This window comes from Bombus affinis, chromosome 18 (genome assembly GCF_024516045.1).
Source record: "Bombus affinis isolate iyBomAffi1 chromosome 18, iyBomAffi1.2, whole genome shotgun sequence".
NCBI classification, from domain to species: domain Eukaryota; kingdom Metazoa; phylum Arthropoda; class Insecta; order Hymenoptera; family Apidae; genus Bombus; species Bombus affinis.
In genome coordinates, this window is record NC_066361.1 from 4,080,145 (window position 1) to 4,092,941 (window position 12,797).

General features: G+C 36.4%; 2 long non-coding RNA genes across 3 annotated transcripts; one reads left to right on the top strand and one right to left on the bottom strand.

The window, feature by feature from the left end:
- The first annotated feature begins 205 nt into the window (after nt 1-205).
- LOC126926702 (uncharacterized) lies at nt 206-1,704 on the top strand. Its single transcript, XR_007714792.1, has 3 exons — nt 206-442; nt 554-800; nt 867-1,704. It is a non-coding gene; the product is annotated as an uncharacterized LOC126926702 (long non-coding RNA).
- A 7,499-nt stretch (nt 1,705-9,203) lies between these two features.
- On the bottom strand, nt 9,204-12,453 carry LOC126926709 (uncharacterized). 2 transcript variants are annotated; one of them, XR_007714800.1, is made up of 3 exons: nt 12,239-12,453; nt 11,790-11,944; nt 9,204-11,721 (listed from the first exon to the last, which is right to left on the bottom strand). It is a non-coding gene; the product is annotated as an uncharacterized LOC126926709 (long non-coding RNA). The 2 variants fall into 2 exon arrangements; XR_007714801.1 differs by having other exon boundaries at nt 9,205-11,721; nt 12,245-12,452.
- Between the last annotated feature and the right edge of the window lie 344 nt (nt 12,454-12,797).

A 12,797-nucleotide genomic window follows, 5' to 3' on the forward strand; every position in this document is an offset into this window, starting at 1 on the left:
CCAGCTACTTTAAAATGTAACTGTTACTTTGCCTAGAACTCTGCAATATTAAAAAGGAAGGAAGAGAAAGGAAGGGATAATTGTATTACCTGCAAGTTTTCTTTCAACATGAAGTTACTGAAAAATAATTATATTTCTAATATTGTCTATTAATATTCTGTGCTTAAGAATTTTCTATGCTTTGACGTGTATAGATGAAATTGCCTTTTGAGGTTGTGATTGACAGAGAAGCTTTTGGACTTGGAGTAATTTCATCTTATTTCTTGTATTTAAAATGGTGGAATTATATGATTGAGAGAGTAGGCTGTATAGGATAGAAAGTTTGAATAAAATACAGTTTATAAAGTGATGCCAGCTACTTTAAAATGTAACTGTTACTTTGCCTAGAACTCTGCAATATTAAAAAGGAAGGAAGAGAAAGGAAGGGATAATTGTATTACCTGTAAGTTTTCTTTCAACATGAAGTTACTGAAAAATAATTTCCATATATTTCTAATATTGTCTTTTAATATGTTTCTGTGCTTAAGAATTTTCTATGCTTTGACGTGTATAGATGAAATTGCCTTTTGAGGTTGTGATTGACAGAGAAGCTTTTGGACTTGGAGTAATTTCATCTTATTTCTTGTATTTAAAATGGTGGAATTATATGATTGAAAGAGTAGGCTGTATAGGATAGAAAGTTTGAATAAAATACAGTTTACAAAGTGATGCCAGCTACTTTAAAATGTAACTGTTACTTTGCCTAGAACTCTGCAATATTAAAAAGAAGGGAAGAGAAATGAAGCGAATAAGCATTAACTGTAAGTTTTCTTTTAACATGAAGTTACTATAATATTGTCTTCTAATATTACAATAATCAAATTCAGAATTAAGATACAACTGGCAGGAACATGCCTGAAAATGTACTCATAGCCAACTAAGACAAACAATTTCTAAATTTAAGAAGAAAAATTTCATAACAAAAGGCGTAGCTGTATGAAAGAAAGAAGAAGAAGGAAGATTGCTGAAATATTGAAAGAACAGACACTTTATTCGGTTCACGGCAAAAATTCCCTGAAACTCCATAATAAACGTGCAACGCCCTAAAACGCGATATCCAGACGGAAAAGGAGAAATCGAGCTCTCAGCCGATAATTTAACGGAGCAAACAAATTGCACGCGGGCAGCTTCGAATAAAACACAAGTCGGTTGCAGCGGAAGCTTAAACGACTGGGCTAATGTTATTGAGATGAATCCGAAAGCCAGATGGGCGGGTTAGAATCCCCCTCCACTGCAGACAAGGAATCGCGATGCCGGGCATTTCCAAGCAAAATTTTACCTTCCACTCTGGTCGTTCTACTCGTTTGAAAAATGCCCTCCGTCGAGAATTCAATTGCGCCTCTGCAAACGTACATTATACTAACTGCAGCCTGATTAACCACGTCCTTATCGATGTTTTCATTCGACAATTCTTAAGACACCGATAGATAGACATCTTCAAACGAGCATACCTATATCGTTTATAGTGATTGGAAAATGTATTTGCATATCATAATATATTTAATATTGATATTAATATTATATTAGGATTTTTATTAGTATCTATTTATTATAATTAGTATGTATTATAGTATTTATATCAGTATTTATTATAACATTTTATAACGTACTGATTAATTATCAGGGTTGATTTCTATTAATCAATTAATAATTAATTAGACAGATACATGAAATTTCATGTAGTTTAAGGTATATATTTATTATGATTAGTATGTATTATAGTATTTATATCAGTATTTATTACAACATTTTATAACGTACTGATTAATTAACAGGGTTGATTTCTATTAATCAATTAATAATTAATTAGACAGATACATGAAATTTCATGTAGTTTAAGGTATATATTTATTATGATTAGTATGTATTATAGTATTTATATCAGTATTTATTACAACATTTTATAACGTACTGATTAATTAACAGGGTTGGTTTCTATTAATCAATTAATAATTAATTAGACAGATACATGAAATTTCATGTAGTTTAAGGTATATATTTATTATAATTAGCATGTATTATAGTATTTATATCAGTATTTATTACAACATTTTATAACGTACTGATTAATTATCAGGGTTGGTTTCTATTAATCAATTAATAATTAATTAGACAGATACATGAAATTTCATGTAGTTTAAGGTATATATTTATTATGATTAGTATGTATTATAGTATTTATATCAGTATTTATTACAACATTTTATAACTTGGTTTTTATTAGTCGATTAATAATTAATTAGACACAAGTACATGAAATTTCGCGAAATTTAAGATCACTGTCAGATGACTACAAAAATTGGATAGTTTGAAAATGAAATACAAAAGGTGTGTGTAATACTTTTTGTAACTACTGGTACTTTTATGGGAAATTTTGAAAAAATTTGTATGGTCATAGATACAGGGTTTTGGTAGTTGCAGTAGCATCAACCAAAGATATTATACTGAATTTAACGTTAATTTCTTGCAACAGGGCTCGGTAAATGTTACAATAGCTCTTAATTGCCTTACTGGCGGTTTTATGGATACCCTTGAATAAATACAAGCTCTTTAACAGTTAGGTTTAATTCGTTCAATTTTCACCTTTTACGAGCACCTAGTATCCTAGCCTTTTGTAATTAGATTAGATTGGTTAACTAACATTAACAACCCAAGCGGAATTTCAATTTCCTCTCTGTTACAAATTTTTAGTTCATAGAAACAACTTTCTGAAAAGTGATACATAAGTAACAAACAGTAAACGTTTTAACCAGTTTTAACAGCAAAGGATTCTTTACAAGTAAATAAGTCTACTTACTACAGAAATAAACATTGTTCCAACAGACTATAATATTCAACAAAGGTGTCAAGCAATCATTGGAAACGCTTTTATCAAATTACTTCAACAGTTATTTACACTGACAGCCATAGATAGCGAAACACCTACTTAAATAATAACAACCATAGCAAATTTTAATGTTCACATTGCACACAAATAATTAAATGAACTTATGATGAAACACTTATAAGATAAAACACACAGCCATAGATACTGAAGCACCTACTTAAGTAATAACAACTATACCAAATTTTAATATTCACATTACACACAAATAACTAAATGAACTGACGATGAAAGAATTATGAAACAAAATCAGTAGAATCATCCACTTTGTACAACATATCACATCCTATGCAAACGCAATACCTGCATATCCCAATACTAACGGTGTGCATCAAATAAAATCACGAAAACTCTACATGCAAACATTTACAGCATCCATTTGGACGTGGAAGGAAAAGTTCGAAAAACACACTTCATCAATCGGAACAAACAAGCGAAATCCAACCCAAACCAGCTTCCGTCACGCTCACATCTGGATATCGAGTACTTTTTCCGTGCACAGCTGACCGGTTAATCCGAATTTCCGCGTGCGAGCGTTCGCGAGGAGAGTTGCATTAAGCGAGACCATAAATCATGGTCGCCCAGAAGAATGGAGGGAAGTTGGAATCTGAGTGACGTCTAGTCAGAGAGCTCCTTGTCGTCGTTCCCGGTGTCCAAGTGTTCGCCGACGGTTACGAAGAGGAGGGTTTACAGGGAACGCGGAGGGTTCCTTCGAGGACGTTGACGCGGGTCTCGCGGGGCATTTTTGCGGACGAAAGGTCCACCCTATCTGAAAGCCGACGTAACAGGAGATTCCGCTTTTCCACCGACCTTCCCATTTTATCCTTTGTCCTTCATTTTTCCCTGTTTTCCCCTTCCCACCCTCTATGCTCGCGTCCCTTATTTCGCGGCCTCGAATCGAGAACCTAATATCGCGCGACAGACGTTCAAGCTGGTGGAGATAGCGAGCGTACGCCAGGAAATCCCTTTACGTTCGAGGAATCAAGAGAAAGAAAAAGATTTTTCAGGGTAAACGATTTGTAAGGCGCCGAGGATAAGGCGTGAGGCGAATGTTGGAATATTCTATTGTTGTAGATTTTATGTTTGAACATTGGGAAACGTATTGCCTGAGGATACTTTGGGAACTCGGAAATTCTGGAATTTTGATGTTTAGGAATTGCGAAAATGTCTACACTCGGTGGTTGAAAATTGGGAAAATCTACGAATATGACGTTTCCAGACTTTGGAAGTTTGGAGATTTGGAGGTTGGAAATTTCAAACACTCGACAACTTGACAATTGGAAATTTCTAAATTTGAATTTTTCACTGTGGGGAATTTCGGCAGTTCGAAAATTTGTTTGGGGATTTGGAGGTTAGAAATTTCAAACACTTGACAACTTGACTTGACTTGATAATTGAAAATTTCGAAATTTGAATTTCGGCAGTTCGAAAATTTGTTTGAAGATTTGGAGGTTGGAAATTTCAAACACTTGACAACTTGACAATTGGAAATTTCGAAATTTGAATTTTTCACTGTGGGAAGTTTCCACAGTTCGAAAATTTGTTTGGAGATTTGGAGGTTGGAAATTTCAAACACTTGACAATTGGAAATTTCGAAATTTGAAATTTTCACTGTGGGGAATTTCGGCATTTTGAAAATTTGTTTGGAGATTTGGAAGTTAGAAATTTCAAATACTTGACAACTTGACAATTGAAAATTTCGAAATTTGAAATTTTCATTGGAATTTCCACAGTTCGAAAATTTGTTTGGAGATTTGAAGCTTGGAAATTTCAAACACTTGACAACTTGACTTGACTTGATAATTGAAAATTTCGAAATTTGAATTTCGGCAGTTCGAAAATTTGTTTGGAGATTTGAAGGTTAGAAATTTCAAACACTTGATAACTTGACTTGACTTGACAATTGGAAATTTCGAAATTTGAATTTTTCACTGTGGGGAATTTCGGCAGTTTGAAAATTTATTTGGAGATTTGAACCTTGGAAATTTCAAACACTAGACAACTTGACTTGACTTGACAATTGGAAATTTCGAAATTTGAAATTTTCATTGGAATTTCCACAGTTCGAAAATTTGTTTGGAGATTTGAAGCTTGGAAATTTCAAACACTTGACAACTTGACTCGACTTGATAATTGAAAATTTCGAAATTTGAATTTCGGCAGTTCGAAAATTTGTTTGGAGATTTGGAGGTTACAAATTTCAAACACTTGACAACTTGACTTGACTTGATAATTGAAAATTTCGAAATTTGAATTTCGGCAGTTCGAAAATTTGTTTGGAGATTTGAAGCTTCGAAATTTCAAACACTTGACAACTTGACTTGACTTGACAATTGGAAATTTCGAAATTTGAATTTCGGCAGTTCGAAAATTTGTTTGGAGATTTGGAGGTTGGAAATTTCAAACACTTGACAATTGGAAATTTCGAAATTTGAAATTTTCACTGTGGGGAATTTCGGCAGTTTGAAAATTTGTTTGGAGATTTGGAAGTTAGAAATTTCAAATACTTGACAACTTGACAATTGGAAATTCCGAAATTTGAAATTTTCATTGGAATTTCCACAGTTCGAAAATTTGTTTGGAGATTTGGACGTTAGAAATTTCAAATACTTGACAACTTGACAATTGGAAATTTCGAAATTTGAAATTTTCACTGGAATTTCCAGTTGGAAAATTTGTTATCTAAAAAAGTCAAGAATTTGATAGCTAATAAATTAAAAAATTTCCTCGCTAGTCTGTTAAAAGAGCTATGGCATCCACAGTTTAAAATTAAAATTCCTCCAATTTTCTAAATTATCTTCCATTTATTTCGTAATTAATAATCTCCCGATTAACATCACACGGTACACGTATTTGCCGATAGATAACCGAGATAATCAATCTATTAAAATTCTTCCGATAGTCTCAAAATATAGAAACCGTAAACTCGAGGAAGATCTAAAAACAAAGTTCATTTCCATCGGTGGAAGTGTCTCTATCGGTAAAAATGATCTCGTTCAGACACGGCAAGGGCAACAATATTGAGGCTCGATAATACTTGCTGCTAGACGCGGGGGTATAACGGAAGAAGACAATCATTTGTCAGGCTGAAGTGGACGCGAATGCGAACACGTTATCGCGGCTTTCTCCTGGTAATCTATCGCGTGTTCTTTAACAGAAAGAGATTTCTAGCGAAACGAAACTGACAATACGAATTCGTGTAGCATCAGCCGGGAAAGATTTCTGAAAGACGATGAATTTTTTACTGGGCGTGTCTCTCTAGTACATTTATCATATCTTGATACGACAAATAAATATCGAAAAAAACTGTAGCTTTTCTATCCTTATCCATAATTCTGTCAGATATTTTTCAATAATATTTATTTATTTATTTCTGTATATCTTCGATTAGCACGAAGATTGTTTACAAATCGGAACGATTTACGAACGATCCAATCTTACAGCTTGTTTATATCAGCTTGGAAACTAATTTAATAAAACCTATTCACGCGGAAAGTTTGAGAGTGTGGGTGGCGTGTGATTTTAATTAAAAAACTGGATGTTCGTCCTGGGACGACGCGGCGCAGTCGAGAGAGGGGGAAATATCTGTTTCGCCACACCGTTGCCAGGTCTCTCAATGTTTCGAATTAAACCCAGCAATAATTTCTAATAAGCATCCACCACGAAGAGCTTCGAATTCTTCATTAAAATTCTTTCAGAAATAGGAAAATCCAGAAAATAGAAACAAAATACTGTACGTTCATTTTGCTCTCTCAAATAAACACGAAATCGAATATTCATCAACCGAGATCGGTTAGCACGATCAGCCTAAAATTATTGGAATCTCGAGATGCCTAGGATAAAAAAACGAGCGGTTCGTTTAACTGGCCACTCCATCCCCAACGAATTTATTTATCCATACACGTACGCGTTAAAAATAACTTTCATCGAACAACCTCTATTTCTCAGCACGAAAAAGAAAAAAAAAGAAACGAAGAAATCTGTGACAGTACTAAAAATGGCAAAAAATAGGTTAATTTCACCCATAGAAAGAAGCTTGCTTGGTTGTTCGATTTTCGACAAGCATTCGAGAATCGTCGACATGGTGCTGCACTCTGTGCCACCGACAAATTCATTTATCCTAACCTGCTTGCAAAAAGGATAAATAAAAACCGCGATATATCTCGTACATATCTAACCACTCCCTGTTATTTACATATTCTTTACATATCTGGACAGACGTATATGCGATCCACGTAGCGGGACGCAAGTCTACGTTTCTATGTGCGTTTACGCACACACAGGAAATGTGTGTACATCGTAGAGTATACATAGGAAGATATATATATATATACAGATAGATATGTAGCTGTGAAGGTACACGAATACAGAAGAGGCAGGTTTCTGTAAGTAGCTAAGCAGAAAGTGTACATAGGTATAGGCGGAGACGAGGGGTTGGCAGGCAGTCCAAAGCATCGAAAGGGGGTTGGAACGTGGTGGCAGTTGGTGGAAAAAGGGGAAGGGGAAGTTGCGATTCCATCTGCCAGCCTGTCATTCTGATACTACGTAGAATGTCGGCTGTTGGCGGAGACGATCAATACATTGCAATCTATATAAAATGGCTGCAGTATCTGGAGCGTCGTGAATAAAACGCGGCTGTTCTATCTTGCTCTTTCACCCTCCCCCTCTCTTTCACTCTTCCTATCTCTCTTCATTTCGTCGTCATCGAAACGAAAACCTACATATCCGCACAGTGTCTTGGGTATCGAGCGATTTTTTTTTCCCTTTCTTCGCGAGCAAAAGGAGTTTCGAAAGAAGTGGAATCTGAAGATAATGTTCCTTTCCTTCTTGTATTTTCTTGTATTTTAATTCCGAATGGAAATCATATGCGATTGAGATTATGAATTTTGTCTAATCTTAGTTACGGATATTCGAGAGACAGTCTTAATGCACGATAAGTAACGATTTAGAGTTTTATTTATAAACGAGAAATAATTTAACAAAGAATATAATAAATGTCGATGATAGTGATAGCAAAGGGAATGTATAATAAATGGTTAGTAACTGTTTTATGAATCAAGCGACTAAAATAGAGAGGAAATCTTTGAGGAAGAATTTTGATAAGAACTGTACAGAGACGTAACCTTTCGATTACGTGCAAAGGGATGGCAGCGTCTCTCTTCGTGGATTTTTTCTTTATGTAGATGCGAAAGAAACGAATTAAGAATGAAAAATAATTGATCCTTCTGATGGACAATTGTTAGAATAAAAACACGCAGAATATTTAAAATGAAATATGAAGTTTCCGTATTAACGCTTTTGTTACGGAAAGACGTAGAAAAAAGGAAGCACACGATGTGAATCAACATCGTGGCTCCACCTCGCAGATTCTTGGAGATTTAATACCGTTCGAGAGGTCACCGATAGGTGGTGTCAGCCATGTTATTTGTCTGTTTCACTTGGCGATTTTGGACGAATAAAAAATTGACAGGATAGGATAAAAATATTTTCATCTCGTCCTTTAACTACCCCGGAGGACGATACAAAAATTATTTACTCTTTCTGGAACGCTCTATATGTGATCTTTTATTCAGGGAAAAATATTTCATTAGTCCAGTCGATTATACTCGTCGATGATAAACGAAAGTAACGAATCTGTCAAATCAAACTATTTATATAAACAAATCAAATTACTTATACATGCACGTTTATTAAACTCTGGTATTTATCCAACAATTATAGCAATGAAACTTTAATTAATCGATTACGCTAACAGCCGAATATTTTCAGGAAATTTTGAAGCGCTGCGATCAGTACGTGCCATCGATCAAACATTTACGCCATCATTAAGAGAAAAAACAAGCAATTATAAACATCTATCAAACCGACTATCAAATACCAATATACAGCGATACACTTCATTTCATTCGAAACAAACAAATTACGGTATCGACAGTACATAACTAAGAACGCAGAACGTTAATTTCTCTTTTAATGATATTTTTACATTGCCATATATAATCCATGTTGTAGTACTTACTTTGATAATGGAAAAAGTGGAAGGATCCATTCGACATGCACGTTGTTGCATTCGCGTGTGGCGGCGACACCGAGCAATCTAAGGGCGATTCGCACGGTGCGACGGGAGCAACGACTCGCGATTAACGGCGAGTTTGGTTGAGCCAAGAGAAAGCAAGGAAATCCACGGCCACGAAGGAAACGAGACTCGAGAGTCGATGGACCGACTGCACGGGGTCCAGGTCGACGTAGAACTAACCCGGGTTTCGGGCAATAAAGGGGATCATTTTGAATCTGTGTGCTGAAATTTATGGTCCCCCACCAGCCTATGCCTGACTATAGGGCCGCGCAGTAAAGGACGGCTATTAATTTTACGTTTGTCGTGGCGAACGATTCCAGCTCCGAAGGACTTCTCTCTTCCACTGCCAAAAGATTGAACGTTCCAACAAATGTAAATTTAAGCATCGCTGCCGGGAGAAGTTCAACTGAAACTTAATATAATCATCGATCAATGAAATCATAAGGGTACTTTCATACGTGTATAAAGGGTGATCAAGTTCTAGCTCCTTAACACCGGGCAGATCAATCAAAATGATTTATTAACAAACTAGAAAACGTACCCTTTCTATAAATACAACTATTTTATACTAACCTTCTTAACTAATTTATCTAACCTTCTCCAAATAGATTTTTCTTTTAATAATAAATACCAAGATGTAACAGTACCGTCTAATGCACTGGAATTTGAAGAAACTGAATACAATATGATTTTTGTAAGGAAACAGTTCCAATTAGAATAAACCACAACAATACAGCAGTCGTTCTAATAAACAAATTATTTTTCTCATAGAAAATCCTTTGACGATTTAAAAAGGAGGTTTGCTTCATAAAACCAAACGAACCACTTCTACAGTTTTAACAACCAATTGTCCAATATTGTTCCATTGTTTTCCAATTGTTGTATTCTTATTTTCAATGCCAAATCCACGTGGTCGTACCATCGACGTGATGATCCACTGTTCTTCCAATTCCAAGCTCCCTTGCTTTCTCAACAAACAAATTCTGTTAACAAAGAAACCACCACTGAGGTCGTCGTAAACTTGTTGGTAACTAAAGGATACGCGGATCAGGACGCGCACGCGTGCATCACCACGTATTACTGATCCTGGAGCACGCGGTCAAGGCTCGAGATGACGGAGTCTGGATCGCAGGTGATGTTGGCCGGTCGCCGATCACCGAGGTTATGCTGCAGGGAAACGCAGAAGGGTAGTATCGCGGGGAAATGATTTATGACTTTGGGGACCAGGTAGGGCGCCATTCAGCATCAGCTTCCTTCTCTTCTTCCATCGTCCTTCCTCTCGGCTTCCCCTTTTGCATTAGACGGCTTCTCCCGTGTCAATGCGTTTTCAGTTCGCCTATTTGCGCAATACGAGCAAGATCCGACGGCTACAGCATCAACTTTCCACGAGCTCGCGAACGACCACGTGGATCCTCCTTAGCGACGGATGAAGAATCGTCAGTGACGATTCGTTCATTCGCTGTTGCTTGAAAACTGGTCGACATCGGCTCGACCATGGTTTTGAATTTGTGGCGCGTTACTTCTGTTGTTTCCTGTGGCTTTTAAATGAAGCAGCATCTGAGGGTCCGAGCAAGACGAAGAGGTTTCAGGAAGTAGATCTGAATTTATCGAGGTAAAGTTAGAAGACACTCTATTGTCCTGTGTCTTATGTAGAATCGATACATTGAGAAGAACTTTCGCATTCTCGTTCATTGAATTGACATGTTTACAGTAGAACTTCGTTTATATGACTTCTATTTATCTGAAGTAAATTTCAGTGAACGTTCAATCGCATTCGTTAAAAAAAAGTTCATTAAATTCAACTGTTTGTTTTGTTAATTAAATTTACATATATAGGCTTCATCCATTGTTTCATCGGTTTGTCTACCGATAGGTTCATATAAACAGAGTGCTACTATAATTGTACTAAACCTGAGCAGGCAAATTTTGTACATAAATTCCGAATCACAGTTGTCAAAAGAGTGCCTTGCCTGGCGAGAAATCAAGAAAAAGGAACAGCCCATCATTTTTCACCAGCGACCATGACAAGCATCTCCATCCTTGCCAGCTTCCTTTATTTCCCAATATCTTTCCCCCTCTTTGTCAGCGTGGCTCTTAGCCCGATTTCTTTTTAGCCACGGTCACACTCGTGTTATTAGATCAACGAGATTTTATTAAAACCGCTGGTATGGCGCGCTGTTGCGGAAGGAGCAGCATTTCGTCGAGTCTGCTCGCTTATTGCATGCAAAGTGAAAAACTTGCTCATCGAGTTCACCATTATTACACGGTCTCGCGTGTGCGTAGCTTTCCTGATGATCCCCTCCACCTGATCCGCCCCTTTATTCCTCTTCGAACTTGTTCTTAGACGGACAGGACAGTCGGACGTCGCGCGTTACAAATTAAGTTACATAAATCCAGCGCGGCTACCCCTGCATTATGCATCGCGACCGCGATTCCCGAAGGCTAATTCCCTTGGCTCGCCAGGTAGAACAGCGTGCACATCTTCTTTTTGCCTTGTACGCCAAGCGCATTGGGATTCGAGCGGAATTGGCCGCGTTCGCGCCGCTCGAATTGCCTTTTTTGCTGCTGGCCAACCGCTCTTTCGGATATTCGGAGCTGGACACTGACAACCGGCAGCGCGGTTCCAGTGTCCATTTCGACGCGAAGAAACGCGTGTTTCACCTTTTTAGCGGTAGGTTTAATTGTCTGCAGCACGCGTGTAAATAGGAGTGGAGAGAGGAACCTGTTAGGCATTGGAAATTTATTTCAATTTCTTTTTCTTTCATTGGAAAATCTCGTTTTAATTCTCACCTGACGAAGGCTGCGTGTCGTTAGTTTAAGATTGATACGAGGATCGCAGGAAAACACGTGATCGAGGTATTTTTGTTCATTTTCTTACCACTTAATCTTACTTTGTAATCAAACAGGAGTATTGTAATATGAATTGTGATTGGGGTTAGGTACAGCTGAAATTTGGTAAAAGTCAGAAATAACTGATAAATAATAAAACTGTTAAAACAAAATATTAAGTTGTCCAGAAAGTGTTTTTCTTTTACAACGATGCATCTTTATACAAACAAGAAACCTAACCTGTCGAACGTTCTGGTCTTTATTTTGATAGAACAGAGTGGATCACACGTAATTCGATAAAATAATATAAAACGGAAAATGTTGCGCGTCCATTATTTTCTTATAAAACGAAAGAAACTTTTCGGACGACCTAATACATTTTTCACAGTATTTTACAACAAACAAAGTACTTTAACCTCCTTCGATAATTGAATATCACGATAAACAATACATTCAAAACGTAACACAAGAATATAGCGTTATTTTTGTATTTAGAGGTAGCGTCACAATAGCTATTTATTCCTCGGATAAATCTATCACACCGTTCTGAGCTGAATCCTTATTGCACTTTCTTATATGGCTAGGGATAAAACAAAAGAATATCTTGAACCTATCGATTGAATCTATCGATTATATCTAGAACTATCTTCTAGTTACTATTTATTGTAACTAGCGCATCTGCATATAGATGGCGAGTGCGAACTCACAGTGTCATTTTCGACATATAACGTAAAAATGAATAAATTTCAATAATACAGTTGATCCAGCTTCCGTCATCTGAGAATAAATTAAATAACGCATGTGTATATAAGATTTGAAATCACATTATTTACAATACCTTACTATTTATATTTTACTACTTTTTCAACATCAAAATAAATTTGCTCGCTGCGTTCTTTAAAATTACGTCAAGCCGAACTGTGAAAATTTTCTTCGAGGCAGTTACGTTAAAGTCGACCCGAATATCAA